We start from the raw sequence: 8,677 nt of genomic DNA on the forward strand, positions 1-8,677 counted from the left end.
TTCTCTTGTTTTAATATTCCATATGCTGTACATATTCGCCAATTCGAATACATACGTGCTGGTTGCCACTCTTCGCTGAATTCTGGATTTCTAGTTCGTCGGGTTGTACCGATATACGTACGAAACTTAAGTACCACAAATATCCCAGGTTCAAAAATGACTGATAGCTAAAAACTAACCAGCTGCATTTTTGAACCTAATTGGTTCAGCGAACTAAGTCTATGGCTTGGAACTTCCATCACCGTGGGCAGCGCTTGGTGCCGGGGATCAGTCAACCCCCATTTCGCACTTTATCCCCTCGGTGAATAAATTAGAGTTTATGTTGGTTGTTTTGTTTTTCTAGCCTTGATTGCTTTCGTCCGTTATAGAATAGGCATTGGCAACATAAAGTCCACAAAACAATGGCGCTTACAGTGAAACTATTTCTGAATAACTTTTCGCCTCAAAAGCTCGTACTCATCCACATAAAAAATGATTACTTGAGTTGAAACAAACTGAAAGCCCCGATTACCAATCAGGTTAGTGAGTGTAAAATTGTTGTTGCCTGTGACTAATTTTACTCCTAGTTTCACGAGACCAAAATTTCGACCCCCTGTGGCTCACGTTGATGGCTGAAACATGTTTACCGAAAGCTGGTGAAGTAGGGAGAGATCGGTGAAGAGCTTCTTAATATGTGCGTACAAATTCCGTATGATAAATGAACTTCGGCATTTGTTATCCCAAAGATCATTGAGATCAATGAGGTTGCCCGGCATATATCTCCAAATTTAGGTGGACAATTTTTTCGCATGTTTCACTCACAGTATTCTGCAAAATCGTTCTTAACCTGGCGAGTTGGGAAACCAACCTGGATGTAACTGTTACTTGTCTCCTCGACAGCTTAGCAAGTCGAAATGGTAATTTCGTTCAAACCGCCGAAATGTCGTTCCATCGGTGCCCCCGGCGTCCACTCACCAAATAATTCACAGGGTTGATACTTTGTCCAAGCCCCCCACATCCGGTCTATTCTCATCCTTTTGTGCTTTTCGTTCGTCCGACAGGCACAGGCGGAAAACTTCATAGCGTCGGGCAATAAAAAACTTGCTTACTCCATCAGCCCGTCTACCTCAGCGTCTGAAGTCTATAGACTTAATAAAGACAACCATTTTCATAGCGAATCGATGAACACACTCATTGACGGACGCGCAATTTCTGATCCTAAGTAAAAGGCCTGGCTGGAGCAATAAGAACTGATTGAACATAGGCTGTGGACTCGTCTGCAGGTTCCCTCGAGCAATAAGGAAAAGCGTGCACCAAACCGTCCGGATAGAAACGAATTCCTTTTCGACCGGATGTTTGTGGTGATGCTAAGCAGAAATACTTTTGGGCAATTTCTACTGCGTCTGATGCAAGCGCTTGCCAAGCCTCCTGAAAAGGACGTACGGATGTATATTTTTTTATTGAAAGGAGTTTTACGGTGAATGAACACCACTCTGCAGCATCGATTCTCATTTGAAATGCATCGATGTCAGAACTCGAATATTTCGGGTAGCGTGAAGAAACCGAACTTAGACTCAATACCCCGTTCAGTAAGAATGAGCAGCCCTGGGGAGGAGCCTTGAAGACCTCAAATTGGGATACGCGCAGAAAAACAGCACGTTAATCAAACCCCTACCGTCAAGATTCTAATAATGATAACGGTCCCTATTCTTAACTAAAGGGTGGCATACTGTCAGGCGTGTTCGAACGGTTACAGCCAGAATAAAGCAGAATTGGAGGGATTTTCGTGTACCAGAGATTGCGCGAGAAGAGGACAGTGTCATATGCAGTGGACAATATCCTATATGAACTTGACCACGCCGAAACCAGCGTGAGAAAAGAAACACAGTTACCAGGACTTTATCTTAGTTTTCGGGGAACATATCAAGCTGGGACAAGATGAGATCGTTAAGGTTTAAAGGTGGCGGGTAAAAGCAGAACGGGAGAGGGTACAAAAATAGGCATCCTGCCTGGCCCGTGATACAAAACTTCAGATTTCGAAAAATGATGAACTAGAGCAATGAATCTAGTGCAGTGGCTGGATCGTCAGGGTCTGGCCAGTCAAATTTCACCTAAAGTTTAGAACAACCAATGAGGTCTTTTCGGTCTTTGAATGTCGGGTTTTCAGTCCAGGGTCACAAAATGTAAGTAGGGACCGTAAAGTAGATGAACCAGTAATGCGGATAAATGATAGCAGAAAGCTTATGGTTAGGATTGCGTTTAAACTTCAGAGACCCGCTGGTGTCACTTCTGGGGTGGGATCTGGTGCAAAAGTTCTTGTGACAAAGGATTTACTGCGAAAGCATATGACGGAACGTAAACTGCACAGGCAGTGATTGACCTTGTAAGAAACGGAGAACAAAAGTCATCGAGGTGCTCATATCCAAAACGGAGAGTTCAGCGGTTTAGAATGAACAGGTCCCGGGGGCGGTTGGGCCAGGTGAGTAATTTGTCCGCAGTTGTAGGTTAGGTCACGAGTGGGCAAAGGCGTAGTCAAAAGTATGAAGTGAATAGTTGCGGGTGTGCTGTAAAACTGGGTATGGTAGTCCTGTGTCATCATTGCACCGAAATGCTCGGCTCTTGGGCGAACCTTCGATGGACGTCGTGCTTGCGGTGCATGGGATGTGCAGTACTGTTAGCATCAAGATTTTTTGGGGGTTTGTTCAATGGAATCCGTTGATGTAGGAAGCAAATATAAGGTACCATGTAATTTTTGGTCAAAATGAGGATCCTTCGGATGTAAAGTACGGATCAAATGGAGTGGATAACGATTAAACAAGGCATCCAAAGGCGTGGCCAAAAGTTGAAGCTTAGAAGAAAGAGGGAATGTGATGAGGTCAGTAAGTTTTATGGGGCATCAGATGAGAATAGTCCAAAGTCCAATTGGGAATGCTTTAATTTAACGTAGAATTTCTCTGATGCTACGGGCCTCGAGCAAATGGGGCGGTGCAACGCGTGGAACTGGATCGAATGCTTTGAGCTTTTGAAAAATATGGCGTTCGGTTTGAATTTATCGCTTCTGGCTTGCAGCAAGCTGCCCACGAACAACAGTTTATTTCCCACTTAAGAGCAGTGTGAGAGCATCACATGCTGTGCCTGGGATGTTATTCTGTTATTCACGAGATGAAGCTGAAATGCCTACGTCATGATGAATTTAAAGCACCCTGGGTTGTATGCTGATTATGTCATACGCCTGTAGCTACTGAGAAAAAAGCGGCCGCCAGATTAGTAAATAGGCATGACAACCGGCTCTTTTCAAGCAAAATGTAGGTTTGCCTTCTTCAGAAGGGTGACGATACGCCTTCTTCCATCCATCCAACTATGCTTCTCCAGGATGGCTCCAGAATACAATCTTTAGTATCGCTCGCTGTAGGCTCCGCATTTCACGAAGTACCACATCGTCCTCTGAGTCTCCCGAGATGTGTGCGCGACAGAATTTTCAAATGCACTTTTGAGGTACAGGCAATCGCCCCCGGGCCATTTACCACTGAATTTCACTACACTGTGGCCAGTCGGTCTCGAAGAGCCTTAGCTATCACCCGATTATAGGAATGTCTTGAGTTGGTTGCAACCAATCGAAGTAAGTGGGTTGTTTGGGCTTCACGAGATCCAGTGGACTTGTCGGAATGCTGATCCCAGATGCTTTGATACTCGGTTTGGGTCACGCCATTCTAGTGCCCAATAAGCCTGACACGCTAGAACGATGTCCCGGAGGTTCCGGAAGCCAAAAATTCACTTAACGTAAGAAGCCGCGTAGTATGGTACGTAGAGAAAACTGAAAGTGACGAACTGGCCTACTTTCGGTGAATTTGAGTGCAAAATTTGGACGACACCACGAGGGAGGCAATTTGTCTTGCACGGGAAAATTAATGTCCACCTCGCACTAGGAAAGTGCACAGGAGTGGTAATAAAAATAGAGGTGATTTGTTGATTTTTATTGCGACGTAATGACACGCCCAATTTAGCACTTCTACTCGGCCCGGAAAACGGGATATCACTCTAGTTAAGCCTTAGTACCAGAGAAGTGTGTTGTGAGCCAGAACTTTGTGGGGATCATTATGAACAGTGGCTTCAAGTGGGTCCTTGTTTGATAATCAGATCTTCCGTTAGGCCAAGTGAGACCATTTGGAGACAACAGATTCGTTATTCCTTGTGTGACGATTGAGGAGAGCAGAAAACCTAGGTTAATATGTCCACGGTGGCCTCGATTCGAAGGCTTGAAGGGTCATCTAAGCACGTGCATCTAATCCCTGGCATGATGGTTCCAGCACTTTTGTCCATCTGTGTAGTGTATTTTGCCATCAATAGTCCTGAACTGTGAAGGAAAATTGTTTCAAGGAGTAGTAGTCCAATGGACCAAAGATCACTGCTTCAAGCCCGTAAAATGCCTTGTTTTGGACTCCTATATCCACAAGACTGCACGCTTTTCTATTTCTTGCCTTCGTAGGAGTTCGAAAGTATTCTATCTCTTGACTTTCTACGACAAGCCCGCCCCATCCAAATGATAACGGATTTATTACCCCTCTCACTTGTGCCTTTTTCTCCCAGAATCGTTCTCTAATCAAACCTTCTATGTCTAGGACATTCTGTTGGTCAACCCAACTCTATCTGGTTCACCTGAACCCAAACATCCTTTGTAAGTTTTGCCCATCAGCATATGTGTCTGTTTAGCCAGAAACCAATATTTCACGTCGGCATATCTGGGTCACCATGATCGGGTAGCATATATAGGAAGATCATGAGCCTTATGTGCATTGCAGTGGGTACCTTCAGGTTAGGGAAGAATCGCTCTGGATTAATGAGTCTGTGCCACTGTATTCCCTCATTTTTATGTGTGATATTGTTATTACTGTGTTTGGTAATGATTTCAGAGGTATTTGCTGGGCTGCTCGTGAGGTTTCTGTTGGCGCAATTGTGCTGTCCTGGACAATTCTATTCTCCCTGCACACGACAACCCTTCGGCACTGTGGTCCCGGTGCTCAGATTGTTTGGTTAACAGTAGTAGGGATTGGGTCTTGCATATGGAGTAGCTGACTTGCCGTTGCGTGATCGGTCAGCATGCAACTGTCACTGTATTATCTTAGCATCACCTCTGTCAGGCAATTTTAGAAAGGTGTCCATGCAACATCAGTTGGTTAACTAATACCTGGAACTTTTAGGCGCGCTAGCATTCTGGACACTGATCACGCACTCAGGTCGCTAAATGACCTGCAGCGTGATGACCAGAATCATTCACAACAATTATACGCAGCAAGAGGTTTGATGGGTTCAAAGCCCAGTAAGATATTGTTCCCAGAATTGTGGTCAAACGGCTTGCAGCATTACATTTAGTCCAATTTAAATAAGTCATCAGTTGACCCTGAAGAGTAGGGAAGATACATGCGGACATTGCGAATACTCACCTGAAATTCTCACTATTGATGACTCCAGGTACTGCCTCCAAATTGAATAGCAGCACAAGAGGTTTGGAAGCTGTGTCTTCCCCGACGACTTGCGAGTTCGTGGCCAGATTTGACTTGTGTCTTGAGAACACTCGTGTGGATGCTTACCACACTAATTGATGAAATCTCCTCCCCTATTTCTATACTCTTGATAAAAACCTTATCTCGCTGAAAAATACGGACGACATTGTTCTGGCCTCCGAAGAGAGAAGGTGTAGAATGAACTGACCAAGGTCATTCCTCCCGCACTTTGCGCTCAAAAAGTGTAAGGACATGCGCTTGAACATGCAGTCACTGAACACGCGATTTACAATCCAGGGAGAAGCACCCAGAGATGTGGGGCGTTTTAATATTCTGGAAGCTGTGTTACTGCTGATTGTCGTGCGGCAGCTGAGACGAGAGCAAGAATATGCAGGGCTGGGGGCGCCTTTGAAAATTGAGACACCAATGGCATAAATCGGTATATTCGTGGACCTCAAGGAAAGTGTTTGTCAGACAGGGAGTGGAAGTGCCCAGTAGTTAGAGCACCGATTTGCTTACCGGGAGGACCGTGGTTCGAATCCGATCAACTTATTTCGACTTCCCCTGTCAAGGCTTCGGCAGTATCCCAGCACTCGTGTTTCCTTCGGCTGGCATGGCAGTTGAGTACTGAAAGTGTGCTATAGTAGAACGTATCAGACTACAGCGCGGGCTGATTTTTGGATAGCTGTGACACTTGGTCTGTTTGAGCAGCGAAACTAAAACCTTTCAGGAATTCGATAACCGTTGTCTCAGAACCATAGATCATTTGGGTTGGTGGTTGTGCAACGAGTACTTCTAATGAAGAATGTGTCCAGCACATGAAGCTGTGTCGGTTAGGCCGTGTATTGCGTGTGCCTATGAGAGCGTTGCTCTCTTTCCTCAATTCAGAGTGGCGGGAGCAGAGAGGTGGTCAACCCCTAATCTGGCTGGGGGAGTATGAAAGAGACTGCGAAAAGTTTGGGTGTTTTCGGTGGTACCCGCCTAGCAGGACGGGGACCGAGTGATTCCCACTGCACCTGATTGGAGGCGCTGCAAGACATGGCTGCTGATCTATGTCAATGTTGTTTTTGTTGTCAATTTTTATTCAGATTGCCCGAATGAGTGTGAATGTGTAGGCGCTTCGTGATCATTGTGACGGACCAGCATTAAGTCCCTTCCCGACACACTTATGCTGTCCTTCGTAGCAAGGCGTTCAACTATGGTTGTATGGCAGTGGAGCATCAGTATTGAACACTAGGGTTATGCTGTCTGCGATGATAATGATTGCCCAACTGTCGGCCATGACCGCTGGTGTATTGTTCAATGCGGTCGAAATGCTTTTGAAATCAAATAACCTGGCGCTGTCTGAAGGGCACTTACTATGCGCGAATGCACTAGGATCCACGGAGTTGTGTCCCTGCGCCCTCGAGTCGTGCCAAGGCATTTCATCCAATTGGGTCTGAATATTGAAGAATTTGCTCCGGAAAAGATCCACCAAAAAGCCCCAACAACCACTGCCTCGCAGTGCGACGTTTTAACTCAGAGCCTAAAGGAAGTTTCCCTGAATGAAACTCTGCATCCTCTCACGATCTGGTGAGTCAGACCTTAGTAAAGTGGCTCAAGGTTGTGTACATCAACAAAACTCCACTTGTCTGCCCGGGAAACCAAGGAGACTCATTCACCCCTGCAGCTCCTTAACTGAATTGTGCTTAGTTTACACAGACCTTTACGCAGAACGAGGACGTTGGACCCATCTATGGTACCATATTTATTGACTGTATAAATGTTTCAGTTGACAGAATATAGGGGCACGGTATTCAGCCAAAAATGCAGCGAGACCGCATAATTTCATTCTATCGGAATCTCTGGGTCAGTAAATGTGGCAAAATTAAAATTCCACGGGTTCTATATTCAGGCCACTTGTCCATTCCTATCCAAGTTGAGAATCTGTGTGAAGTTGATAGATCAAAACTCCTTGTTTGATTACTGGAGATGCAATACTAACAAATCCCAAATGGACACTGACTCGGAGAGACGCTCGGCCCTCAAACGACATATGAAGTTCAATCAATGAAAGTTCGTATATATATGGTTCGATGGAGTCCGGAAACGACCTTGTAGTACACGGTGAAGAAGACTGGGAAATATCAAGGCGGGAAAGGATCTGGGTACGCGGCTGTCTTCTAGCTTTCCACCTCCATCATCAAAAGACTATACATAAGACGAACACTATCCGGAACATGAGAAAGCGTTTTTTTTCGACCGAAACCCACAGGTTGCCGGATGCTGTATGGTGTATGACGCCAGATGGTTCCCGAATTACGCCAACCAGGTAGTTCACGCTAGTTTAAGAAAGGGGTGCTGCCGTGCTGAACAAGCTCGTCTTCGGCATGTGGAATATGAAAGCCACCCAGGATGATTGGCCTCTACCTGTTGGACTGCTGTCGTGTGCATGGTAATCTATCCTAGCTCTAGACGCATCGCCCTTCATCTTTCACCCTAACGACGACGGGCCGTGAAACAAAAATAATCGAGCATGGTAAAGAGACACACTTTCGTGCGGCAAAACTTTCCCACTTGCGAGTTGCACGTGCATGGAATGGTTTATTCCAAGGTAAGCGCCAGCCCTTTCCAAAACAACTTACGGTTCTTTTGGATGCTCAATTCCGTGATTTCCTACTTAGCAACTTGTTTGCTCAACGCTAGCCTTGGCGGTGGGTAGTCCAGATTTCTCCTGAATAACCTGACCAATTCTTTCACAGTAGGTATACTTGAGGACCTGCTGAGATAGTTACAACAAAATCCAGTAATTCTTTGCTACAAGATTCCAGCAGCTTCTTTTCATGAGGGACTTGTCGCTGGACAAGAGCAACGATATCAATAGTCCCCACTCTGAGTGCAATCTGCGGCCGAAAAATAACTGCGAATTCCCGTGTCCTTTGGCGCCAGATAAGCCACAACTGAACTCACTAAATGGCGTGAATTAACCAACAATGTGCACTTACTTCTGATGAAATACAATGGAGAGATCCTAACGACACCTGTGATGATTGTTGTCCCGACGTCAACCTTATTCGGCGCATCCCACAAAATGGTCGATTGAATGAAGTGAGAGATTGGCAACTCTGACGCGGTACGCATTCGGAGTAGACTCTTGATGGCCTATAACACTGCAATAAAATGTCGAAAACCAAAATCAACGAATATCCCTGACAAAC

This window comes from Opisthorchis viverrini, assembly GCF_000715545.1.
Source record: "Opisthorchis viverrini unplaced genomic scaffold opera_v5_14, whole genome shotgun sequence".
NCBI classification, from domain to species: Eukaryota; Metazoa; Platyhelminthes; class Trematoda; order Opisthorchiida; family Opisthorchiidae; genus Opisthorchis; species Opisthorchis viverrini.